The sequence below is a fragment of the Triturus cristatus genome, chromosome 1_2, assembly GCF_964204655.1.
Source record: "Triturus cristatus chromosome 1_2, aTriCri1.1, whole genome shotgun sequence".
Classification (NCBI taxonomy): Eukaryota; Metazoa; Chordata; class Amphibia; order Caudata; family Salamandridae; genus Triturus; species Triturus cristatus.
Window position 1 is genome coordinate 843665606 of NC_140580.1, and position 25503 is coordinate 843691108.

A 25503-nucleotide genomic window follows, 5' to 3' on the forward strand; every position below is an offset into this window, starting at 1 on the left:
TTATCTGATCCATCTGTCTCCGCTGCCTGCGTCTCCCCCACAGTCACCGCGGCGGCGCCCCAGCCACAGTCCCGGAGTCCAGCAGAACTTCTCGGTCCGTGGTGCGGACGCAGGGCAACGGGACGCATTGAACACACTGATAAATCCGAGGAGAGCTAAAGTGGAATAGGACGAAGGTCATGGTGGAAGGGGGAGGCGGGGAGGGGCCCGGGAAGTGAGAAATGATATGGGCCAATAGAAGGTATGAAATAGCAGGAATAAACGTGTTGCTCACTGAGAAGAAACAAGAAGACACGGGGGCGGCAGGACGAAGACTGAAGCACCCCACCTTCAGTGGAAGGGGCGGTTTTCATCTTCGCTTTCCAGTCCACAGTGTCGGCTCGCACTCTGCTGTCCTATCCTCGGGGCACTGTGGAAGGAGGGGTTGGACAGCGGCAGTCGCACAGCCTCGCGTGAATCTTTCCATCACCGGTGAGTGAGGCGTCTCCGCTGCGTCCCAGGGATGATGTACCGTTGACATTTGTGTGTCTGGGAATTAGTAACCTTTCTGGCAAAGCACGCTGTTTATTTGAAAGTGTTACGGTATAGGAACGTGTCTGTGTCTTGTTGTATGTGCCTTATAAGTGTTGAGCCTTTTCGAGGATATACAACTCTGTCGGGTGAGGTGGTAGGTATAGACATCTTTTGACCTTGGCAGGTGGTGCCGGGGACTTTCGTGAGCTCTTCGAGTGACGTGCAGGTTCTGTGGGTGGCATCAGCTGCTGGGCACATCAGGCACTCAGGGAACTTTCTTGAGATTCTGAGAGGCCATGAGAGACGGTAAAGCATGTTGTAAACTGCCAAGGGACGTCATGAGCTGAGTGAGTATGGTTTTCTTAAATAGGAGAAGTCTAGATAGAGATGTCATGAACTGTCACTGGAAGTTGTTAAAGATTAGGATATTGTTTGATGTTCAAGGATGTGATGGGGTGGGGGGGTGGTGGGGGGGGGGGAGAAGAATGCCTGAAGCTGGTGAGGGATGTTATGGTTTCGTGGTGGTACCACAGATTGATGCAAGAAGCTATGAGCTGGAAAAGCACGCCATGAGATGGCAAGAAATGTTATGGGCTGGTGAGTGGTGTCGTGAGTTGGTGAAAGAGGTCAAGATTTTATGAGAAAAGTTACAAGCTGCGTTGTGATACAGTGAGATGAGGAGAGATATCGCGAGCTGGTGAAAGATGCTAAGATCTTATGAGAAACATCACGAATGGCTGTGAGATACAATGAGCTGGAGAGAGATGTTCTCCACTGGTGAAGAATGTCAGGAGCTAGCTGTTCTCTCATTTCCTGGTCCGAGTTGTCATGAGTATATGAGATATAATTGGGGTTGGTAAGGGCAGTGCTCGAAATGGACAAATAGAAGTGCAGGTACTCTGTAGCAGAGTACCTGTTTGTTTCTGAGAAGTGCCGGTACTCTCCAATTAAAAGCATAGTATTTCTCTTGAGAAGTGCCAGTGCTCTCCCTCCCAAAACAAAAAAGTGCTGGTACTCCGTACTGGACAGTAACGGCCCATTTAAAGCACTGGGTAAGGGCTGTCATGGGGCTAAAAAGAATGCAGGAGCTGACCATGGGTGTCATGAGCTGGCAAGAGATTTAGTGAACTGACTGGTATGATAGAGGGTCAACTGAGAGGGAGGGCGTCATGTCTTGAATTACATAAAATGTTGAGGAATGTCATCAGCTGGTAAGAGGTTTTATGGGTTTACTAGAGCTGTCACTACAATGTTGAATATCAGGAGCTGAAGATAGATGCTCTGAGTTTTCAAAGTTAAAGAAAGATGTGATGTGCTGAAAATGGATGTAATAAAGTTTTAAGGAATGTAATGATCTTGCCAAAAATCTCCTGAATGGGTTAGATACATAAAATGCCTACAAGTGTGCAATGAGCTGGTATGCTATTCCAAAAGTGTGTACGGGCATCATGAGGTAGCAACAAATCCCATGAGCTAGCAACACTTGTCATGATCTGGAAGTGAACGTCATGAGTTTGCATAGGATGTCATGAGATAGTGAAAAATAGCATGATCTGAAAAGAACGTCATAGGTTGCTGATGGATGTCATGTGAAAGGATCTCATGGTCTAACAATGGCTGTGAGGAGTTTGGAGGTGATCTCAAGGATTTGCAATGTTGTTCTGAGCTTGGGAAGTATGTTGTTAGGTGCCAGGGGTTGCCTTGGGATTGCAAAGAGTTTCATATGTTGAGGTGCTTCTACAATATGGTGTTTTATCCCAAGAGTAATGGATGTTTGTTGTGAGCTGGTAAGTTTTGTTTTGAGCTGAGCCAGAAAGGAATAGTTGGCAGTGGACATCCGAAGCTCGCGAGGATTTTTATGAGAAGTGGCGTTATAGTGCAAACTGCAGAGACGTGTCATGGGCTTTTGAGAGATTTCATAAACTAGCGTGGGAGGTCATGAGCTGGAGAGTGGTGGCATGGAGTTGTGATGAATGTCATGCATGGATTTGCAATGCCATTTTCAGCCAAGGGATACCATGAGCTGACAAAACATGTGATGAGTTTTCATGGGACGTGATTTATGTGCTGAAGTGTGATTCCTTCTACCGGTGAGAAACGTCCTTAGCTGGTAAGAGCTATCATGAGATACTTGAGGGACTCCTAAACGATAAATGACTTTCTCGAGATAGTGCCCATTCCATGACCTGGTGCTTGGTGTTAAGAGACAGTGAGGAAAGTTGTTACCTGTCATGTAGTGTCTTTTGCTGATGAGGAAAGTCATGTTATGGTGAGATATGTCGTGAATGGAGGGAGCATTCTATTCCATGAACGGAAAGGGGATTTCATGATTGCATTGAGTGGTCCTGAGTTTGCGGGGGATGTCTGACGAATTCTTGCTTTGGCAGTGACCTCTTGGAGTGTCCTTGATCTGCCATGCTTGTTGTGATGATATGCTGCTCAGAGGTTGTTGTGGGTTGCTTTGGAGTTTTTATTGATGAGTGGTGTCCTGAGTTGGTCAGAAAAAAAGGAAAAATGGTTTTTATTACCCATCTAGGGCGTCATGAGTTTGAAAGATGCCATGAGCAGTCAATGTTGTGAGCTTCTGTATTATTATTATCTGCTGCCTGCTGCCATGGTCTGCTGGCTGATTTAAAGTGTTTTTGGTGGGTACATTCACCTGGTAGTGGGAGCTTTGACCCACTGGGAGATATCATGAGCAGGTGAGGAAGTTATAGAAAATGAAAAATGTATGACAGGCGCTATATGATAACGGATATGCTATGAGTGTTTGGCAGATGTCTAAAGGGAAGTTAGGGTGTGGTATGGAAGCAAGTTAATATTATTATCTTTCTCATTATTACCTTTGTTATTATTATTATTAGTAGTAGTAGTAGTAGTGCTTGTCCTAGTAGTGGCAGTAGTATTATTAGAAGTTGCAGTAGAAGTAGTGGTAGAAGTAGTAGTAGCAGTAGTCATAGTAGTAGTAGCATTATTGTTAGTAGTGGCAGTAGAAGTAGTGGCACTAGTAGTAGTAGCAGTATTCTTAGTAGTAGCAGTAGTGTTGGTAGTAGTGGCAGTCATAGTAGTAGTCGTCATAGTAGTAGTAGTAGTTGTAGTGAAAGCATTACGTTTCTGGATGTATTGAGCTGCTTGATTAGGTGAGCTGCTTGGTTGCTGAACTGCTGGGTATGTTTTGGGAGTTGGTGAGGGATTTCATGAGCTGGCAGGTAAGAATTGTGTCATGAGCTGTACAAATGTATAAATTGGGCCTGTCAGGGGCAAGTGAACATCTTGTTAGTGTAAGATTAGTATGTGACAAGCTGGCAAGGGTTTTCATGACCCAGCTAGGTGGAAGATGAGATGGCAAGGGAGACCAGCTGTAGGAGAGGATTGGCTTTAACCCGTTGTGGGATATTGTGGGCTGAAGAGGAATGTCATGTGTTTGTGAGCAAGTCGCTAGGGCTGTCTCGAGCTGGTCAGTGGTACCATGAGCTGGTGATAGATGTTGCAGTCTGGTGAGGAGTGCCTTGGGTAAGAAGTGTTATGAGCTGGGGAGATATTTTATAGGTACAAGAGGAATATCATTAATTGGAGGTAGATATTATACAATGAAGAAACCACAAGCAGCTGCAAGGCTTTCGTAGTGGTACTCCTGGCTTGAAGAAGGATTTTATGGATAATCAATGACATATCTGACTCAGTTATCGTAAATTACATGTACGTCTAACCAAATGGATTGAAAAACAGTTTGTTAGATAGCAAAGAGTGGGAAGGAAGATAAGCATAAATAAAATAAAAGCAGATAGTGTTAGAATAAGGAATAGATTGAGCAGTAGATTTAGGGTTTAAATGAAAGTTAGAGTTAGATTTAGAATAAGGGATAGTATTGGGGTAGAGGATAAGAGTATAGATACAGTGTTTGCTAGGTTTTTAGTTAGTTAGTATGACAGCAAATGTAGGGTTAAGGTAAGGGATACAGTTAGGTTTAGGTTTATAGATTGTTTTAGCTTTAGTTTTAAGGTGATAGATAGAGTTAAGATTAGGACTAGGTTTAAATTCTGGGTCACGATATAGATATAGATTATATTGAGGAACTGTTAATGTTAGGATTCATTTTGAAATGAAGGGTGACAATAAATAAACAAAAATAAATTGGACCTCATCTAAATTTGAGCCAAATTATTTGAACCTCTATAAGTTAAGTTAAAAAAAAGGCAATTTTGCACCATTTCCAAGTAAATTGTTTGATTGAAACTAGCAGTCGGTGCTTGCGTTATGGATAGGATTGTTTTGTGCAGGAAAGAATACCTTCCTGCACAAAAACAATCCAAAGAAGCATTTTCCCCTTTCTATGTATGTTGCAGAATAATGAGGAGAAAAAAGACCTTTCTCCTCATTATGCCATCATCTAGAAGGCATACCGATTTGACACAAGTCCAGGTCTACAAACTTTTGTAAATCTGGTATTGCATCAAATCCATGGGTAGATTCACAGGAACGCCCATGCTCCAAGGTTGGAACACCTCCCAGCTCGAAATGTAACTTAACACTGTGCAAACAGCTGTATTGCATAACATTTCTTTACGAAGCCATGCAAGGTGGCGAAAATCGTCTCTTGGTTGGCTTAATAAATCTGAATGAAGAAATTGGGCTGCCTTGTGCCACCTTCCATGACGCAAGGACAACACAACTCCTTAATAAATCTGGCCTAAGACCCTTATTTAGAGTTTGACGGGCAAGGTACTATATTAACAAGCATTGGCATAGCCAATAGGTCTCGCCTTTGGGACCTTATAAGTGTTTAGCCATGCAACAGTTGCATAACTAAATACTTATAAGGTCCCAAAAGCGAGACCTATTGGCTATGCCAAGCGGCCGTGCGGCCGCGAAAGTGATCGCGATCAAACATCAAAGCGGCCGTGCGGCCGCGAATGTGAAAGTAACCTCAGTCAAGCGCGGCGTGCGTGCCCGCGCACATGCATTGTAGCTCTAGGCTGGCCTGGTAGCACTTTTTGGAGCCCTCACAAAATGTCTCGCCAGACCAGCGCATGCGCTGGGTCAGGCGAGACCTGAAAATGTGGCGGATGTCCCTTCCACCATATTACAAGTGCAATATAGTGACTGCATCTTCAAATATGGCAGACATAACGTCTGTCACATGTTGAAGGAGTACCCTATATGACAAGTTCTAAAGAAGACACTCAAACTACCAGGAATCAAAATGGAATTTGCTCAAAATCCAACCAGTTTGAGAAATGTAGAGGGACTGTTTTTAAAAAAAAATTATTCAGCAGACAGCAGCTAAATCACAATTCATGAATGATAAATAGTACAATTAAAAAGAACCATACAAAACATAGCATCGTGCCTTGATCTAAACAAATCATCTAAAATACACAGTAAAACATCTGCAAATAATTCCCTTCATTATATATATTGTAAATGCTCATTTCTACTGCATATTATTTCATTACTTAGGAGAGGCAAAGAAGTGCATACCAATAAAATGATACTGCTTCTAAAATCTACGTATCCACTTCTCCACCACCTCTGCTCTAATCCGTGTAATCAATCCTGATCTCGCATTTGTAAAAAGCAAGAGTACTATTATATTGACATCAGCATTTTGTCACTTTATCATTCTGTTCATTTAACAATTCAGTAAAGAAAAACGGGTAAAGTGGTGTTAAGAATAATATACTCCAATATAAATACAATGTTCCAGAATAAAGTGCGTTAGTGCTTCTAGCGAATAATACATCCCTGGGTGCACTGAAACGTCGGTACAACAAAATTGCTATATCAGAAGTAACTTGTGGATAATCATAAATAGATCAGTACGCTAGAGTAGTGAAATAAGGATTTTTATATATAGGCACTCCTTGAATCAACAGATTTTACTTGATATTGAAAGTCTCTTTCACTCTTGTCGGTATCAGATGTAGGGAACGGCCAAAATTGTGATCCTCTTTTTCTTCCTCCCACCTCCCACCTTCTGCCTTCCTCTCTCTCTCTCTGTGAGGTCCGGTTGATGGAGGGTCATATGCGGCCGATAGAAACAAAGAAAAGCAAGCGAGTGTCACCATACATTCTGTTTCTTTTAATAGTGCTCAGGGAAAGGAGTGTGGGGAAAACACCTCGACCGTCACCATGTGAGTTTAAGCCCCAGTCGGGAGCCTCGGAGCGAGTCAGTTACCCCTACGATCCCCCCTCCTCCCTACGCATGCGGAGTGGCTTGTTATCCACCACGTCCCCCTTTGAGAGCCACCCACGTATGCGGGGGCACGTACCTCTGTAAGCCACACTCCTCCCGGAGTGTGGCTGGTTTGTCCGCAGTACCGGATGGGGTCCGGCTCCCGTGTAGGATCTTCGGAAGTCCTCGGTCGTGTTTCCGGCACCCTTGCTTCTTCGGCGTCTGTAGGGTCGACGAGCACTTTTCCTCTCTCTCGGAACACCTCAAGGTAATATCGCATCTTCTCTACCACCCATTTAACCGCCAGACACTCCTTCTCAATGACAGGGTAGTTCTTCTCACGTGGGAATAGTTTGCGACTAATAAAGGCTACGGGCTGTTCAACACCGTTGTCAGTTATTTGGGAAAGAACAGCCCCCAAACCTGTGTCAGAGGCATCGGTTTGGAGGATGAAAGGTTTTTTAAAATCAGGAGATATTAAAACAGGACTGGATGTAATAGCCTGTTTTAGGTCTCGAAAGGCCTGGACGGCTGACAAGGGGGGTGATAGGAGGTCTCTTTCCCTAACCTCCTTTTTTAGGAGATCGGTCAGGGGTGAAGCAATCTGGGAGTAATGAGAAATAAAGCGGCAATAGTACCCAAGTAACCCCAGGAGATCCCTGACTTCTTTCTTGGTTGTAGGAAATGGAGTATTGGCAATGGCTCTTATCTTTTCCTGTTGTGGTTCTATTAAGCCGTTTCCCAAGAGAAACCCAAAATACCGGACTTTATGATAGGCCACTCTGGACTTCTTGGAATTGACATGTAAGCCGGCTTCTTGTAAGGCTTTAAATACCTTCTTGCAATGGGAGAGATGTTGTTCTCAGTCTGGACTGTATATTATGATGTCATCGAGGTACGCAGATGCAAACCCTCGATGATCTCGCAATACCACATCCATAAGACGTTGAAAAGTGGCCGGTGCCCCATGAAGCCTGAAGGGAAGAACGATGAATTCATACAGGCCAGAAGGAGTGGAAAAGGCAGTTTTGTGTTGGTCTTGTGGGGAAAGGGGAACTTGCCACTATCCCTATGTTTAATCCAATGTGGTTATAAACTGAGCTTCCCCAAGTTGTTCAATTAATTCGTCTACCCTAGGTACAGGATAGGAATCAAACTGCGTAATAGAATTCACGGCTCTGACATCTATACAGAAGCTCACAGACCCATCAAGTTTAGGTAGGAGGACCACAGGTGAGGACCAGTTGCTTTTAGAGGGTCGTATGATACCAGAGGCGAGCATACTTAGTATTTAGTCCTCGATGGCTTTTCAACGGGCTGCGGGAATATGATACGGCCGTTGTCTTATGCCTTTGCCTGGTATCGAAGGGATGGTGTGTTCTATCAGATGAGTCCATCCTGGACTATCAGAAAAGATAGGGGAGAAAGAGGAGAGCAGGGCATCCAGTTCTGCTCTTTGTATTTTGGATAGTGTCATTTATGTCCAGCTGGGAAAGAGTGTATTTTGCTTCTTTGGGACCTGGGTTTACCATCAGGGTGTTTTTTGGTGGTGGTCCTAGTCGATTAATATGAAATATCTGGGTTTTGTTTTTGCTAAGGCGGAGACGGTAGGTCGTCAGTCCCATCTTTTCGATGATCGCATAGGTTCCTTTCCATTCGGCTCTGGTTTTAGGGAGGGAAGATGGTAAAAGGACTAACACCCAATCATGCACCTGAAGATGTCGCCACCTCTTGCCCTTATTGTAAAAGATTTGCTGTCGTCGCTGAGCCTTGTCAAGGTTGTCACGGGCAAACTCTTGCAATTTGGACAGCCAAGAGACTACGGGGCTGTCTTCCGTACAAGAATTTGAATGGTGAACACCTGAGACTACTCTGTATTTGACGGCGTATAACAAACAAGGCCAGGGGGAGTAACGCATCCCAGTCTTTTCCCTCTGCTGCTATCATTTTTTTGAGGGTTAGATTGATCGTGCCATTATAGCGCTCGCACAATCCATCTGTTTGGGGGTGGTACACTGATGTTTTTATTTGGGTAATGTCCAAAGTTTTGTATACCTGTCCCATTAGACGTGACACGAACGGTGTACCCTGATCTGTGAAAATCTCATGGGGGAACCCCACACGCGAGAAGAGTTCTTTTAACTTCTCACAGATGGCAGAGGTATTAGGGGTCCGTAGGGGAAAAGCTTTCTGGATACCTTGTGGCATAATCGATAAGGACAAGGGCGTACTGATGGCCTTTCCGTGATCTTAGCAGGGGTCCTATATGGTCCATACCTACAATGGTTTCCCTATGATGGGTAGGGGTTGTAACGGTACAGCCGGGGGATGATATGGATTCTTCTTTTGACATATTTCGGACTCTTTACAGTATTTTGCGATTTGTGCATGTATACCTGGTCAATAGAAATGGTCTAAAATGTTCTGGCTGGTTTTTTGGGACCCAACATGGCCTGCTAGTAAATGGCTGTGAGCAAAGAACATGCCCTGTTCTCTGAAGCTGTGGGGGACAAGTAGCTGTTAGGGAGATGTTGATGTTCCTTTCCTAATGAGTAGGTCCTGCTCGACTAGGAAGGAGGGATAGGTGGTGGAAGGGACTGATGCCTGTTGCCAAGCTCCTTGAAGGGTAGGGTCATTTCTCTGGGCATACCGGAAGTTTTTATCCCCCTCCCACGGGGCCTGTGTTAAAAAGGCGGTAGAAGTGTTTAGTCTCTCCTTTATTTTTTTTCAAAGGAGTCTCATGAATTCAGGATTATCAGTACCTAGTATGAGTTTCTCGGGTAGATTGGGTAATACCCCTACGGTAATTTGTAGGACCCTTCCGTCCGGGAGTTGAACATTCACGTGGGCGGCTGGATAGGTCTTAACATCTCCGTGTACGCATCTGATGGGTATTTGTCGGTGCTCTATTATATTTTCTGGTCTAACTAGGGAGCTCTGAATCACCGATTGCCTACACCCCGAATCCAGTAGTGTTTTTATACAAACCCCGTCGATAACTAGACTTACATAAAATGCTGTACCCATTTCCTCAGTATATAGGACATGTCTTGGGAGGGAACTGACGTCCATTGGTTCTTCAGTGTTCCTTTTCTGGGGGCAAAAGCGAGCAATGTGACCCCAGCTACCACAGTCAAAGCATTGAGGTCCTTTTGTCAGTAAGGGCTCAGGTTTTGATGGGCGGCTCTTTGTGCTCTCCGTCTGGATCCTGCTAAATTTCTTTTCTGTTTTCCCAGGTCCAGAGCATTGATTTCTCTCTATCTCCCAAAGAGACGGTTTGGGTTGGGCTCTGGAATAGGTAGTGGCCATTTCTACGGCTTCTTCTACAGAGATGTGAGTATGTTGTTTGAGCTATCTCTGAGTAGGGGAGGGTAGGGCCTCCAAGAACTGTTCGAGATAAATTGAGGACATTATCTCTTCTTTTGTTCGTACTTAAGGTTTTAGCCACTTATCGGCCGCCGTTTTTAATTTGTGGAACAGTATCTTCGGGGTGTCTCCAGGGCTCCCTTTCTCTGTTTGCGAAAGCGGACTCTATATGCTTCTGCATCCAGACCAAGATGGTATAAAATGATGTCTTCTATTGTACTATAAGGGGTGGTACTGGTAAGATCGGCTGCCTGGTACGCAGCCTGAGCCTCTCCCGTAAACAGGGGAGCTAGAAAGAAGGGCCATTTCTGTTTGGGCCATCCTGACGCTCGGGCAGCCCGTTCAAAATTAAGCAGAAAAGCGTCCGGGTCCTCTCCTGCAATATACTTCTGTAGGGGTATGGCAGGAAAGGCGGACTGGGTTCCTTGTTTGTTAGGGACCAGTTTTTCTAAATTGTCTTGTTTGTCAGACCCTCTATACAAGTTTTCTAATTGTTGGTTGATAGTCGTGCTGAATAGTTCCCGATCAGCTTGGGCCGATGACATATGCCTTTCCACAGCCCACTCTAGCTTCTCTTGTCCTTGTATGAGCTTTTGGATGAGGTTCTCCATTACAGCAGTACAATGGAATTATCCCACTTCTGACACCACATGTGGATAATCATAAATAGATCCATACGCTAGAGTAGTGAAATAAGGATTTTTATTTATAGGCACTCTGTGAATCGACAGATTTTACTTGATATTGAAAGTCTCTTACACTCTTGTCGGTATGAGATGTAGGGAATGGCCAAAATGGGATCCTCCTTTACTTCCTCCCACGTTCTGTGTTCCTCTCTCTCTCTCTGTGAGGTCCGGTTGATGGAGGGTCATATGCGGCCAATAGAAATAAAGAAAAGAAAGCGAGTGTCACCATACACTCTGTTTCTTTTAATAGTGCTTAGGGAAAGGAGTGTGGGGAAAACACCTCAACCGTCACCATGTGATTTTAAGCCCCAGTCGGGAGCCTCGGATCGAGTCAGTTACCACTACGATCCCCCCTCCTCCCTACTCATGCATAGTGGCTTGTTATCCGCCACGTCCCCCTTTGAGAGCCACCCACGTATGCTGGCACGTACCTCTGTAAGCCACACTCCTCCCGGAGTGTGGCTGGTTTGTCCGCGGTACCGGATGGGGTCCGGCTCCCGTGCAGTCTCTTCGGAAGTCCTCGGTCGTATTTCCGGCACCCTTGCTTCTTCGGCGTCTGTAGGGTCGACGAGCACTTTTCCTCTCTCTCGGAACGCCTTCCAGGACTCTCTTGGATTTCCTGTCGGGTCGACGCTTCTGCGGTCTGGGATGACTTTGAGGCTTTCTTCCTGTGTATCTTTTAAAGGAATCAACAGTACTGTAAGCAGGGGGGTATAGTGCGCGCACTACCTGTGTTTGTGGATTATGTTGAAATAGTTCTCTTGTGCTCCGGGGTATCACTCACCGAATTAGAGCGTAGAATATGAATTGTTGGTGCATCCCCAGAACCTTGGGGTATGTCCCCCGGGCACTGAGTATTGAGTCCTATATAAGGTTTCACTGTTATAATTCAATGTTGTATGAAAAATTTCTTGAGTTCATTTCAATGAAAACTTTATTAGAGTTGAAAACTTCATTTCCCAGAATCCATTGCGGAAAACATGTAATTCAGGGTAATCATGGTGTGGTACAATCCCAATGCCTTTCGGCAATAATGCCTTCGTCAGGGGTTGTTCTGAAAATAGTAATGATAATGATAAATATACTGTGTGTAATACACGGGAACTTCTCCTCACCCAGATCTTATGGGGTGTGTTAATGTGAATTAGTGGGTGCTATATGATGGAATGGTAAAGACTAGATGCTATTAGTAAGGTAAATACCGAGGAGTGGATGAATGTACCATATAACAATTGAACATGCCAGACGGCGTGGTTTATTAACTAAACATTACCTAAATGTTAGAAGAAAAAGAAAAAGGAGGGACCACGCAAAGTTGTTAGTTAATGGCGTCTAGTGTTTTTTATCCCGCAATGTGACACAAAGGTATAGCGTTAATCAAGTTAACGTGACTAGCTCTAAAGACGTATTGCGAGCTATAGGGGAGTGTTGAAAAAATTACATAACACCATACGTGTTTAAACATGTGTGGTTAACGTTTTACTTAATAAAAAAGATGGTGAATCGGTACGAAACGATGTACACATTATAACGCTTACCGGATGTTAGTTGGTAAAGACTCTGACGCTGTCAGCTGTGTGCGGAACGAATTCTCGCGGTGCTTTAGATGACCATATTGACGTGCTCGGGTGAAATATAACGGAGGTGAAAGTGAGGGTAGTGAACATAAAGGAAAGACTCTAGAGCGTGCACTAAAGGAATGGGAATGGTAGATAGACTACGGTTGGGAGTATGGAATATATAGTAAAATTCTGAAACGGGTCGCTATAACATTTTATGTGAATGGCACCAAGGAACAGAGGCATAATGAACATGGGATAAACAATTAGAGCGGTTTCATAAAAAAGATAACAAATAATGCAAAGTGTTAATTAAATCAAAGGTACAATTAATGAATAAGTTTTGGCATGAGAGAAAAAAGTAAGAAGAAACAAATGTATAGATACAATAATATCACTATGAAATATGTTAGAGGTAGCATAAAAATTCCATTCGATCGTTCATGCCAAATGGTTTCATGGAATTGAGAAGATAAATCCAATAATTTTCTCACTGTAGTAAGAAGTTGTGGTTGTCTCTTCCTTCTTTTTTAGCTATAATTTCGAGGATGCAGAATTTTAATTGGCTGATGTTATGTCCAGCTTCCAAGAAATGTTGAGTCACTGTAGATTTAATTTGCTTGGTTCTGATGTTGGATTTATGTTCATTCAATCTGATTTTTCTTTTTCTTTCGGTTTGCCCTACATACATTTTCCCACAAGGGCATTTGAGCATATAGATGACGTTGGTGGTATCACATGTCGCTGTTAGTTTGATTTTAATTTTATGTCCTTTCATAGGGTGTGTGATGTATTCGCCTCTGATGATACTATTACAGTTGTTGTAATTCAGGCATGGTATGGTGCCTTTGAATGTAGAAGATATGAGTGGTTGTTCAGTGTGTTTTAGAATTTCGCCAATATTTCTATTTCTGGTGTAAGCAACAATTGGTTCTTGATCAAAGATGTGATTGAAGTCGTGTTCCAGTCTTAGCAGTTGCCAGTGCTTCTTAATAATGCGCTTATAGGAGGCACTCATGGTGGAATATTTTGAAACAACCGTAAGTTGGTTCTTGGTGGGTTTTGTTTGGATGCTGAGTAGTTCGTTTCTACTTTTGGATGCTGAGCGCTCTTTCGCTTGTTGTAGTACCTGGTCAGGGTATCCACGAGACCTGAATCTCTGTGTGAGAATATCAAGTTGGTCGGTTACTTTATTTGGGTTGGAGACTATCCTTTTAACTCTAAGCATTTGTGAATACGGGAGATGTTGTTTGAGAGGTTGTGGATGGAAACTTTGATAGTGGAGGGTATTGTTTCTGTCCGTAGCCTTTCTATACAAATCTGTTTCAAATCCTGTTCGATTTTTGGTGATTTTTACATCTAAACACAGTAACCTTTCAGCCAAAGAACTAGGCACATTGAAAACCATTGCACAAAGAACAAACATCATATGCACCAAAGCTGACAAAGGAGGGGCATTAGTTATTTTGAACACCAACTACTACAACACTCAAGTATCAGCACACCTACAGGATTCAAACACATACATGAAACTAACATCCAACCCTGCGGCCCAATATATAGAAATCTTGCAAACCATTGTTCAAACAGCTGTCGAAAAAGGCATCATTAACGAGAAGGTTAAGAAATTTCTAATACAACCCAACCCCAAAAGTCCCTCATTGTTCATGGTACCAAAAATACATAAGAACCCCATCCAGCCACCATGTCGACCAATTGTAACTACATGTGGAAGCTTACACGAACCAGTAGGAAAATTCCTGGATCGGTATTTACAACCAACCGTCAATACCATGAGATCTTTCATAAAGGACACTACTGATTTTCTTCTTAAACTCAACCAAATCATCATCACAGAAGAAGAAGAGATTACTTTATGCACAGTGGTTGTCAATTCACTATACACGTCTATCCCACATCAACTAGGATTGGAGGCTATTGAACAAGCTCCACTACACACTGATTATGAACACAACTTACAAGTCTTTCTAATGAAGCTCATGCAGTTCACCTTACTACACAGCTATTTCAAATGTAATGATGAATGGTTCCAACAACTCACAGGTACTTCCATGGGAAACTGTGCCGCTCCAGCGTACGCGAATATTTTTATGAATCGCTTCGAAGAAGATAACATTTTGACAGTACAACCATGGACAAGTCATCCGAAACTTTACCTCAGGTTTATAGATGACATCTTCATCCTATGGAAGGGCCCAGTCAATATTCTTCTAAACCAACTTGCCAAACTCAATCAAATAGATCAGCGCATACAGTTTACCTTCAACATCCATTCAAATTCTATTACCTTTCTGGATGTAAAAATCACCAAAAATCGAACAGGATTTGAAACAGATTTGTATAGAAAGGCTACGGACAGAAACAATACCCTCCACTATCAAAGTTTACATCCACAACCTCTCAAGCAACATCTCCTGTATTCACAAATGCTTAGAGTTAAAAGGATAGTCTCCAATCCAAATAAAGTAACCGACCAACTTGATATTCTCACACAGAGATTCAGGTCTCGTGGATACCCTGACCAGGTACTACAACAAGCGAAAGAGCGCTCAGCATCCAAAAGTAGAAACGAACTACTCAGCATCCAAACAAAACCCACCAAGAACCAACTTACGGTTGTTTCAAAATATTCCACCATGAGTGCCTCCTATAAGCGCATTATTAAGAAGCACTGGTAACTGCTAAGACTGGAACACGACTTCAATCACATCTTTGATCAAGAACCAATTTTTGCTTACACCAGAAATAGAAATATTGGCGAAATTCTAAAACACACTGAACAACCACTCATATCTTCTACATTCAAAGGCACCATACCATGCCTGAATTGCAACAACTGTAATAGTATCATCAGAGGCGAATACATCACACACCCTATGAAAGGACATACAATTAAAATCAAACTAACAGCGACATGTGATACCACCAACGTCATCTATATGCTCAAATGCCCTTGTGGGAAAATGTATGTAGGGCAAACCGAAAGAAAAAGAAAAATCAGATTGAATGAACATAAATCCAACATCAGAACCTAGCAAATGAAATCTACAGTGACTCAACATTTCTTGGAAGCTGGACATAACATCAGCCAATTAAAATTCTGCATCCTCGAAATTATAGCTAAAAAAGAAGGAAGAGACAACCACAACTTCTTATTACAGCGAGAAAATTATTGGATTTATCTTCTCAATTCCATGAAACCATTTTGCATGAACGATCGAATGGAATTTTGATGCTACCTCTAACATATTTCATAGTGATATTATTGTATCTATACATTTGTTTCTTCTTACTTTTTTCTCTCATGCCAAAATTTATTCATTAATTGTACCTTTGATTTAATTAACACTTTGCATTATTTGTTATCTTTTTTATGAAACCGCTCTAATCGTTTATCCCATGTTCATAATGCCTCTGTTCCTTGGTGCCATTCACATAAAATGTTATAGCGACCCGTTTCAGCATTTTACTATATATTCCATACTCCCAACCGTAGTCTATCTACCATTCCCATTCCTTTAGTGCACGCTCTAGAGTCTTTCCTTTATGTTCACTACCCTCACTTTCACCTCCGTTATATTTCACCCGAGCACGTCAATATGGTCATCTAAAGCACCGCGAGAATTAGTTCCGCACACAGCTGACAGCGTCAGAGTCTTTACCAACTAACATCCGGTAAGCGTTATAACGTGTACATCGTTTCGTACCGATTCACCATCTTTTTTATTAAGTAAAACGTTAACCACACATGTTTAAACACGTATGGTGTTATGTAATTTTTTCAACACTCCCCTATAGCTCGCAATACGTCTTTAGAGCTAGTCACGTTAACTTGATTAACGCTATACCTTCGTGTCACATTGCGAATAAAAAACACTAGACGCCATTAACTAACAACTTTGCGTGGTCCCTCCTTTTTCTTTTTCTTCTAACATTTAGGTAATGTTTAGTTAATAAACCAGGCCGTCTGGCATGTTCAATTGTTATATGGTACATTCATCCACTCCTCGTTATTTACCTTACTAATAGCATCTAGTCTCTACCATTCCATCATATAGCACCCACTAATTCACATTAACACACCCCATAAGATCTGGGTGAGGAGAAGTTCCTGTGTATTACACACAGTATATTTATCATTATCATTACTATTTTCAGAACAACCCCTGACGAAGGCATTATTGCCGAAATGCATTGGGATTGTACCACACCATGATTACCCTGAATTACATGTTTTCCACAATGGATTCTGGGAAATGAAGTTTTCAACTCTAATAAAGTTTTCATTGAAATGAACTCAAGAACTTTTTCATACAACATTGAATTATAACAGTGAAACCTTATATAGGAGTCAATACTCCGTGCCCGGGGGACATACCCCAAGGTTCTGGGGATGCACCAACAATATCTTTTAAAGGAGCCATTTCTTCAGAATAGCAAGTCTCGATTGGACCACGTGATGGAGTCAGCTGGGTCGGGGATTCCAGGAAGTGCTCGCACTTAAAGGGGACGTAATAGTCCTGTCTGGAGGATTCCCATAGGGACTGGAAGTAAAGGACAGGAGAGATTCAAGGAGGCAATGGGTCAGTAGAGATGTTGTCTAATTGATTCTGGTCAAGTCCCACGTGACATAACTCTAAAAAGCCAATGTTCTCATGGTTTTTTAACATTATGAAAAAGAACCAGCAATTCATCTAGCACTGTGTAACCTGTTCATTGTTTACTTCAGCACCTTACTTCCAAAATTGCCAAGTGGCCTTATTTCTTTTAAGTCCCCCTACTCGCTTTGCATAGGCCTCTTCAAACTTCATGGTACGAGTCATTTTGTCTTTCCAGTGCAACTTTGTAGGAGTCTTACTGGTTCGCCAATTCTGAAGGATCAAGGAACGTGCAATCAACAATGCTATAAAAATATAATATTGTTGATCCTCTGTTAATTGATGGCTCCTTTTAGAGACGCCAAATAAAGCCAAATTAGGATCTGGTAGAACTATACATCCTATGGCCTGACATATATCCTGAAACACTTGCCGCCAAAAATTGGGGAGGTGTGGACATGTAAAAACGTATGGAGCCATCCCCCTTTGCCTAATTGCTGACACCGAAAGCAGTAGTTGAAAACTACTGGATACATTTTGTGGAGAATTTCCGGAGTATATTATGCCAGCCATCTTGACAAAAATGCTGTTCTTTTGTAGAGGGACTGTTGATAAGGAGATCCATAGATGTAGAGAGGGTACGTGAGGAGTGAGAAGAGCTTCTGACAGTGTTCTGAATTGAAGTGACCTTGATGACTACACATTACAAAGCTAGTTGGAAAAAACCTGAAAAGTAGAAACATATGAGGAAAGGTTATCTTTAGAAGTTATTTTGTTTAAAACTTTGTTTTTCATATTGTCAGGGGCGTAGCTTCAGCGGGGATGTTTAGGGTATGACAATCCCAAAATGAAGGCATTCTTGAGTTGGTAGTTGAGTCTGGGGACAATGAGTCGGGTCGGGTATCTCTGTGTCAGTTTTTCTTATGTTGAGCAAAGAGTGAAAGACAAAACAGTAACCTTTTGTGTGAATGGGAAAAAGAGAGAGAGAGCGAGAGAGAGAGAAAAGAGAGAGGGAGCGATAAAGAGAGAGACATCTGGTGGCTGGATTACAAAATGCCCTAGCAGATAACCTGGAATTAATACTAGCTTCTCTGCTTCTGATGATTATCCTTCTTGTATGATCCTAGACAAGTATATTTTATTTCAGAGAAACTCTTTTTTCTTTATAATCACATGTGAGCGCACTTTAAATACTTGAGTTCAGGATGTGTGCGGTACAAGCACCTTTTAAATGTGATTTAATAGACATTCATGTTGTTCCATCTATAATAAAAAATCTAGGCCATGTTTAGGTTTACATGACCACTGACTTGTTTGTTAGTTGACTAATGTAATTGTCGTTGGGGGGGGGGGGGGGCGAACCATGAATTGTTGTAAAAACAATCACTTTTAAGAAATGTCTGTCTATGCAGTGTTAAAATCTAATGTACTAAGATGAAACACTTCCATGTGTTAAAGATATACTCCTTTTTGAATTTTGAAGAGGTTGGATGATATGTTTACATTATGTTAGTTGTACAATATACATGGAAAACATTTCTATGGCTCAGCCCATCCACGGACTCTACAAGCCAAGCCAGACCCATGACTCAGCTCTGGCTTGGCCTGCCCTATTAATTTGCCTATGCGCCCTTCTCTATTTGCAACTTGGGCTTAGTACGTGGCCCTGTGAGTCACGTGGTACAAAGATTTGGAAAATGTGAAGACTAAAATCTAGGAGCCCTGCTCAGAATCACTGATTTGACAGCTCTACCATCAAGGCTTCTTATAGCAGAGATGTGGAAATACTGTGATATGTAGTTATGAGTTCCCAGGGAGATCTACCACTCCCAGGTGTGATCGGCAGGGGCATAGCTTCATGCGTTTTGGATGTGGCAACACTCAAATACATTCTTGGTTTGGTAGTAGGTTCTGGGGGCTCTGTGTCAGGCCTGCTATGTCTGTGTCATTATTTCTCATTCTTATTTAACTAAGAGGTTTTAACTTGTTCATTTTCTGGATCATGATCTTAACTATATGTATAGTGACTGGCTTACAAATAAAGTAGCAAATCTGTACCTATAGAAGTGCTCCTTGAATGGGGGCAAATGTATTACTTTTTGGAATTCACAAACATTGGCAAGCTATTGGAGTAACAGGACAGGCTCTGGACTGGCTAATGTCAGTCTTAGCTAAGAGGAGTCAACAAGTTTGGGTTCCTCCTTATGCTGTCACTCCACAGGATGTGATAGTGGGAGTTCCTCATGGCTCTGTCCTGAGTCCTACCATTTTCAATGTATATATTGCCCCTCTGGTTCAATTTGCACAAGCTCTGGCAGCAAAAGCCATCTCCAATGTGGATGATACACAACTGCTATTTGCCTGGGATAGGGGAGTTGAGTCGGAGAATGACCTGTTTAAAACCTGCCTGATGGCTGTTTTTCAGTAGTTAGCAACTGCTCAACTTAAATGTAATGAAGAGAAAACATAAATTCACTTCTTTGAGAAGACTCCATCAGAACTTTGGCAAACTTTTTGGCCAGATGATGCATCTCCACCTGTACCCCAGAAAGATGTAGTGAAAAATCAGGGTATTAAGTTTGATGACGAGTTGTCTTTCAGGCCTCAAGTAAAGGGGTTAGTTGAGACATGTTTCGGGATTATGAGGCCCTTAATGACATTTTTGCCTCTCCTGTCCTTTTCATTTAAGAAAATGGTCATCCAGGCACTGATCACATCTAGAATTGATTATGGCAATGCTTTGTACTTTGGTCTACCAGAATACCTGATGGCCAAACTGCAGGTGATTCAGAACATGACGGCTTGACTTCTATTAAATGTTCCTATGAGAACACGAATTTTGCCGCATCTGTGTTCACTTAACTGGTTGCCCATGAAGGAAAGAGTTACATTTAAGACTTTTAGTCTATTGCATGATGCCTTATATCAATCAGGCCCTGTGTATCTTAGTGCCAGATTTAGTTTTTACAACCCCACAAGACAGCTAAAATCAGCCAACACATTTTTGGCGAGGTCCCCAAGATTCTGCGTGTAAACGCAGATAGAAGGTCCCTGATGTACCTGGTGTTGGCAGCTTGGATCCGGTTCCCTTTGGAACTGTGCTCTATGAGCGATCCAATACTATTTAAGAAGAAACTTAAAACATGGCTCTTTGTCCAAATGTAAGCCTCCCTTTTTCGGATTTAGTTGTTTTCGCTCCGGAACACTCCTTGGAATAGTTGTGTGCGTTATAAAATGCAATCATCATTATCATAGTAGGTTTGGAAAGCTGCACCAGTCTCAATTTTCTAGGCACACTTCTGACAATCAAACACCCAAAAGGTGATGGGATGGATGCTTGCAAATCGTCTAACTAGAGGTAATCCTCTAGGTAGCATCATGAGCAGTGTCATTTGAGATGTCATGAGTGATGACTCTGACTAAGTCGTGGGTGATGTAATATGTGAGGTCATAAGCATTGTATTGTAGGGGCTTAAAGCTATAGTTAGCTTAGTTAACTATAACTGCTGAATTTCTATGGTTTTGTGTATGTAAAATCTGAACTTAATTATAACGTCCATGTAACTTTTGTTTTTTCTGTGAGTTTCTACGGTTTTAATGCTATTTCCAAATTGTAACGCCACTGTAACCTTTGGTCTTTCAGTGAATTTTGAAGTTTTTTAAAATATAAATTGCACTACAATTTCACCTATAAGTTCAATTTAGTAATATACATTTTTTCAAGTTCATAAATACATTTTATTAACACATTTATTATTACACTATATTAAACAAATGAACATAATATAACTTATTACACTTTTTACAAATACAAACACAAAGTTTTACTTTTTTTCCATTCATTTTATGGATCCGCAGATCTGCTGCAATGCCACCACAAATCTGGCCACCCACCCATGTTGAAAACCATAAATTAAATCAACTATTTTAGTTCACATCTCTCTGGAGACAGTCTCTGCAGCACAGCACAATCATAATTTTTCCCTTCCCTTGAAAACAAGAGAGTTTCAAAGTTAAGATCTCTTCTGTTGAAGATAGAAGAGAATGGAAAGAGCAGGACAAAGAAGAAGACTTACCACCTCCAAAGAATTCCTCTGACATTTGGAAATATTTCTCCATCCCTTCAGGTGAAAAGAAAATTCTCACAAAAATTGTCCAATGGAATCTATGCAGCAATAAACTGACAAGAGCTAATCTGAAGAAGTGTTCACATGGCATATCGTCTGTTTCGAAACCCTGTAAAACCATACTTACAAGGACATATCAGAGGATAATAAGAGAGAGGAAAGGTGGTGCAAAATCATCAGCGGTTGGACCATCTGTAGAACGCTTACCACCGGACCAGAAACTTAGCATCCCTGCTGTTTCACCAAAACTGCAAGACATTGTCACTCATTGTGCCAAATGCCATATGCCAGTTGAACTAAATATATCATCTGTTTCCCAGTTTATGGATACTGTCAAGAAGCATCATTCTTAATATTTTTTTGACCTCATCTTTCCACCTTCCATTACTCTTTAAACACAAATAAATATCTGAAAAGCAAATATAGAATACATTTAACTTGATACTACATACTATTAGATTACATACTATAAGCAAGTGAGTAGCTACATAAGTTGTTATGTCAGTGTGTAAGAGGCAAAGTGTCTGAGTATGGGTATATGAGTGGCTTTACAGGTGGGTGAAAGGATGTGTGAGGGTGTGTGAGTGGTTGAGTGGATATGTCAGTGAGTGAACCGCACAAACTGTGTGAACAGGGGGCCAGAAGAGCGGGGGAACAGAGGATCAGGAGTCACACTCAAACCGCGGTACTCCTTACTCCACACTCTCAACATTCTCTCTAGCCCAAATGCAACTGTGTAAAGGTGCAGCAGCACACTCACACTCAGAAGTGCTCCCACTGGACTCCCCACGGCACTCTCACCAGTTCTACTTCGGTGGTCCACTCCGCTTACTCTGCTTACTCTGCTTTCTGTGGAGCTCCTCAGACAATGAAGTTCTCACGTCAGCACTGGATGCGTAAGTAGCAGTGTTGGTATGTGACTGGGTGTTATAGTGCCTGTATGGGTGTCTAAATGGGTATGTAAATGGCTGTATGGATTGTTAACTGACTGTGTCAGTGAACATTTGGGTGTGTAACTGTGTGTGCAGGTGGCTCTATTAGTTGTGGATATATAAGTGCTGTGTGGGTGTGCAAATGTATGTGTAAGTGCCTCTGTCACTGTCTGGGTGTGTGAGTGACTGTATGGTTTTGCAAATAGGTATGTGAGTAGCTGTATGGGTGGGTGACTGAATGTATAACTGGGTGTATGGATGTGTAAGTGTGTATGTAACTGAGTTCTGGGTACACGAATGGCTGTATAGGTGTGTAATTGGGTGTGACTGCCTATATGAGTGTATGAATGACGATGTAAGTGGATGAATAGGTGAGTAAATGGGTATGTAAATGATTTTATGGGTGTGCGACTGAGGGTGTCAGTCAATGTCTGGCTATATAAGCGGTGGGTACATAAGAGCTTTTGTGTGAGTGTAAATGGGTGCGTAAGTGTAAGTGCCTGAATGAATGTGTGACTGGGTGCAAATTACATACTATTAAATTACATATTATAAACATGCACCACATCTAACTTCTAACACGTTAAATCATACTGGCTTGATAAAATAACTATATTTTCAGTATAGCAATTCCTCTTCCTCTTTCACTGCTTACTATATTTTCAGTTAATCTTCTCATCTAAGCTCCCTTCTATTTTGGCTTTTACTGTACTGTCTAGAAGCTACACACTTTCTTTCAGCTTATATACTAACATAATTTTTTCTTAAATAAACATTTTTATAGTACAACCTAATTAACATACCTATAAAATCTCTTTGCTGTTGTACAACTTTTAGTGTGGTATCTGTTAACATCTGTTTTCCACTGCAAATCTCAAGTCTATGGCAATCCTCCTCCACTCTCAGTAGAAAAGTACCTAAAATGGCTACCCTTCCCCATGTGCTCTTACTCATACTCGGAAAATCATGGTCTTCCTTTCATCCTACATTTTTCTTATATCACTAAATGGTCACTTTTTTTTAACCCATTCAATTTTTCGTGTAAAGAAGCCCAGTTTGGTAGGTTGTTGGGGGATCCACCACAGTGTTCAACATGGCCCCCATGTGAATCTGCGGCCACACGGAAGCCCTTAAAAGCATTGAACTATCTGCTGTTAACGCTTTTCATTTATGGTTCATTTAGTAAAATAATGTCAATTACAAGACATGCACTCCCTACTGAGCAATTTATGTACAGCAGTGTGCTTTTCTATTACACATTGTAGTCTATTTGTTCCCTTCCCCACATTCTTTTACCTCCGTTTGCATAGCAACCATGTACCCAGTAGTATCTGCCTACCAGTAGGTGAAACATTCACAAGCCTGTCTCTTAACATCATACTAATTTCACATTAACTGTAGCAGGTGTGGTTGACTGTTTGCAATTCAAAGCATATCCCAAATAACATAACTTTTTTTCATTTTCCCAAAGCCAATCACTGAGGTAGTTACTTTTTTGTTAAAGACACTACATCATTTTAATTCCCTGTACATCTTCACCATGCAATCAAATATGTTCTTTTATATTTTACTTGCTGTTCTCCCTTTTAGCTGTCTTTCTACTTCAAAACTGCCTCATTCTGTTGCAGCCTTTTCCAGTGTACTACTTCTGCTTGTTTCCAAAATGGTCAGAGTCTGGATTGAGGGCCATAGTTTTGTGTTTTGGGCCAGAGAAAGTGCTAGAAAAGTGGCATTGATAGGGACTTAGGTTTACCTAATAAAGACATTATTTGGGTTGGCCCGAGAGGGTTAAAGAGGAATCAATCGCCGCCTTTGGTTGAAAGCATTGTGAATTGCCAACATTCAGACCTCATGATTGTGCACTATGGTGGTAATGACCTAGGCACAATTACTGAGGTAGGCCTGGAAATACTAATGAAGGATGCCTTTGTTAAATTAATGTCACTGTTCCCACATACTGCCTGGATGTTCTCCAATATTTGCCAAAGACAGAAATGGTAGTGTTAAACCCAATTTTAAACCCAATTTTGTCCACAAAGAAATCCAGGAAACATGTCAATAAATCTGTTTCTGCATTTCTCCAAGACCAAAACATGGGCTGTATATAACATGAAAACTTACACTTCAACATGGACAGAATATATTGAAAAGACTGAGGCCATTTCACAGACACAGGCAACAAGGTGTTCCTCAATAACTTAAAAGACTGCCCCCGTTCTATATGTAGTTATCATCTACACATCATAAACACACAGTCTCTTTTCATAGCCAACCTTTTCCCGAACACAGTTTTAAAACATTTAAAAATTCTTTTTAATAATTTCTCACTTGGATCCATGGATCCACCGTGGATCCTTGGCCAAATAAGGGGTCTTCTGGCAATGCTACTAGCGAATCCACGGAGGATCCGCCTAAAACCAAAGGCACACATTCAATACAAAACAACAACACATTTAATACTGTGGGACTGGTTGTGTGGGTATGTAAGTGGGTGTCTGAGTGCCTATGTGTGTCTGTAGTCTGTATGAGTGGTTCCCTGAGTGTCTGAGTGGATGTATCAGTGACTGTATGGGTGTGTGAGAGGGTGTGTGAGTGGCTGTATGGGTGATTGACTGGGTGTTTGGGTGTCTGCATATGTGTGTGAGTGGTTTTTTGGGTCTCTCTGAGTTGGTGTGTGAGTGGCTGAATGGGTGTGAGTGGTTGTGTGGGTGTGTAAGTGGGCATGTGAGTGTGTGATGGATGGGTGTATGGCTGGGTGTGTAAGTGACTGTGTTGGTCTCTGAGGGGTGTGTGAGTGGCTGTATGAGTGTGTGGCTGTGTCAGCGATTTTGCTGTATGGGTGTATGAATCGCTGTGTAAGTGGCTATGTGGGACTGTGAGTGGGTGTGTATGTGGCTGTATCAGTGTGTATGTGGCTGTGTAATTGGGTGTGTGAGAGTGCCTGTGGGTCTGTGAGTGGTTCTCTGGGTCTGTGAATGGATGTGTGAGTGACTGTCTGTGTGTGTGAGAGGGTGTGTTAGTGACTGTATGGGTGAGTGAGTGGGTGTATGGATGTGTGAGTAGGTGTGTGAGTGGTTGTGTGGGGGTGTAAGAGAGTGTATGAGTGGGTCTAATTTTTAATTGGGATCTGGTTCCGTGGATCCGTAAGGCGCCACGCTGGGTGTCATGGAAGATCTGCGGATCCTTGCGTACTCCTAAAAACTGTTTTTGGAAAATTTCTCACAGACCCCTCCATCAGTTCCACAGGGTCAAGATACCTCTATCCTGACCATTTATATCCAATATATCCAATATTATTTAGAGGTGGGCGGAGTTCACCTATGCCGAATTACGCGTAGCAGCATAAAACTATGTGAAATTCTGCAGGGTTCTGCTCTGCCCTAGCGGTAACACTGATCGTCACTGCTTCCTGCACTCAACTTTCAGAGCTGCCTCCTCTCCCCAGTGATCTGTGCTGAAAGTGGTGCCTCACTGCCCAAGAAGATGGATACAGGTAGTGGCATTACATCGGGCTCCCACTACCCCC

The 25503-nt window shown here is 42.1% G+C and overlaps 1 protein-coding gene across 1 annotated transcript in view; it reads left to right on the forward strand.

Annotated features, from left to right (window-relative positions):
- The first annotated feature begins 257 nt into the window (after window positions 1–257).
- RAP1GAP (RAP1 GTPase activating protein) overlaps window positions 258–25503 on the forward strand; it is a 1002066-nt gene continuing 976820 nt past the window's right edge. The window contains exon 1 of the mRNA XM_085608997.1: window positions 258–471. The gene's annotated coding sequence lies outside the window, so the exon portion shown is untranslated. The remainder of the gene's footprint in view (window positions 472–25503) is intronic.